At 38.8% G+C, this 2,330-nt stretch overlaps 1 long non-coding RNA gene across 1 annotated transcript; it reads left to right on the top strand.

Annotated features, from left to right (window-relative positions):
* The first annotated feature begins 387 nt into the window (after positions 1-387).
* On the top strand, positions 388-2,085 carry LOC102209355 (uncharacterized). The gene is made up of 3 exons (XR_312505.1): positions 388-1,125; positions 1,206-1,268; positions 1,369-2,085. It is a non-coding gene; the product is annotated as an uncharacterized LOC102209355 (long non-coding RNA).
* Positions 2,086-2,330: the final 245 nt, after the last annotated feature.

Below are 2,330 nucleotides of genomic sequence, written 5' to 3'. Positions count from 1 at the left end.
CTATGAATTGTGGGATATATGGGAACACGAAGCGTACACCAGACCACGCTTGATATTTGGGGAAATCGACGGCGCATTTGGAGTATGCATTTGAAGTATGCATTTGAAGTACACGTCGAATTGGGACAGCCGTCGTTGCGTGGCGGTGACGTAATCGCACTCAAAATGCGTACTTCAAGCGTGCGGTCTCTTAATTGGGACACAGTCTCTGTCTTTCCCTCCCGCTCTGTTCCTGTGCTACTTTGCGTGTAACTACCGCCCCTTCCCCCTCTTCCCAGCCCAAAGCACAAGGCTCGCATACGGAGTGAAGCGGAAAAAAAGTGCGAGAGAGAGGGTGAGAGAAAGAAGGAAAAAAAAAACCCACGGCTTGCGTCGTTCACGTCAAAGACCCGGCTCTAAGAGCCGTTTCGTTCGCGACCAACACATCACTAATTTGTTGGGTTGCCTTTCACATAAGTCCTTAATCACGGAGGCAAAAAGTCCACTTTTCATCTGGATTTACTGAATCACAGCATCCATAGCTTCTGAACCAGACCACCAATCACATAACCAAAGACCATCAAATAACACATAATCTGAGTGTGCTCTATCACTGGAGGCACAGCAGAGCGCTTTTTACGCTGTTTTTTTGATACAGGAAAGTATCAGATGTGCCAATAGCATGGAAAACGTGTGTATGTGGAATAGATGTAGGGCATATAAAATATGAGTAAGGGATGAAAGAAGGGAGAGATGCAGACGGGCAGATGAGTATAAATGGAGCTGTTTGGGAAGGTTCGAGGTTCTTTATGTAGTTTGCTGCAGATGAGTAACATCGTAAGAAAGCACTGTGGAGTTCACAGTCAAAAGTTTCAGTTGCCCAATCACTGTGGACTTATGAAGTGAAATTATCATTTTTTTTGTCTCTCAAAAGAGTTGGAAGACTTTGTACCATGTTACTCCTTCCTCATTTGGACTTTCAAATCAGACTTAATCTGCAGAGTTTAAATCCACATGTGTCCAACAGCTCTGTGTCATAAACCTGCTGATCAAATGTATCCTGAGCTCTGACTTCTCTTTTAGAGGACAGTCTGATGTATGCTGAGGTCAAAGGCCCCAAAAAAGGAGAAGCCAAGAAGAAAGCAGGTAAACAAAGTCTGCCATCACCTCCAGTGAATGTTGTTCAACATGTTTATCTGGTCTTAAAATCTTCTTTCCACTCACAGGAAAATCAAGTCCTGCAGCTGATGCAGCAGTTTATTCTGAAGTCGCGTTAGGAAGCTTTCCTGGTAATTATGCTTCTGTGCAGGATGAGTTATTCTTCAAGTTATTAAATGGTGAACATCCTGAAACTTGGACATTTGTGTTCTTTGTGTGTTTGTCTTACAGGTCAGTGAGGAGAGCTGCAGCAGCAAAAAGAAGCATTTAATGAATCCACTGTTGCTCCTCTGCTGCCCAAATATCAGACGCGCTCACTTTTTAGTGTTTATGAAGATGATATTGAATAATAATATGATATATAGTTGGTACTGTGTTTTAGCATAAAGCACACAGAGATGTGTCCTGTTTCAGAGTCATGCTCTTTATATTTAGCTGATATTTTTATTCATTGTTGAGCTTTTGTATAAAACTTTGAATGTATCCTGTTCCACAGAGAAAAAAGTCTGTGATTTTTAGTAACTGATAGCAGCAACTTAAAGTCAGCAGAGTTACATTAGGAAGTGCTGGTATAAACACCCACAAATACTTTTACTGTCTGAGTGTAAAGATCTATATTGTGTAAAAAAATAATTATTTGGTATAAAAACATGAAAAAGCTCTGGCTGCATCATGATTCATTTAATGTCAGATACTTTTATTGTAGTTTTAGTGTATCTCGTATTTTAATCTGAAGCTGTGAATGTTATTTTTTTTTTTTATGTTGTTTGCTGTTCTCACTTTTTCTGAATTTTACATAGTTTTTTAAAAGTTATTTATTTTGAATGTAAAGCACAGTGATCAGCTCTGTTGTTTTGAACATAGTATATAAATACATTTGACCTTGACTTCACTTTCTCTTGTATTTTAATCTGAGTAAAGATTAAAGATTGTTTGGGCTTGATTAGATTTTCTTGGCTTTATGATTTGCTTTAAAGCTTTTATTGGAGCTGTATTGTGATACTACCTTCTATTTTTTTTTCAGTAGGGCGCAGTGCTCTCCATTTAGAAGTACTTTGAATTCGTGTATGTACACATTCCTACTATTATTAATTACTAATTATTGAAGAAAGAAAAGTCTGATCATTAAAACAAGTTGGTTAGGTCGCAGTGGATATTTGTGTCCAGAGCTCTGCGAGTTGATGATCCAGTCA

Source organism: Pundamilia nyererei, unplaced genomic scaffold (assembly GCF_000239375.1).
Source record: "Pundamilia nyererei isolate P.nyererei 1_Seehausen unplaced genomic scaffold, PunNye1.0 scaffold01083, whole genome shotgun sequence".
Lineage (NCBI taxonomy): Eukaryota > Metazoa > Chordata > Actinopteri > Cichliformes > Cichlidae > Pundamilia > Pundamilia nyererei.
Note: the sequence above shows the minus strand (reverse complement) of the source record. Positions and strands in the feature narration are given on the sequence as shown.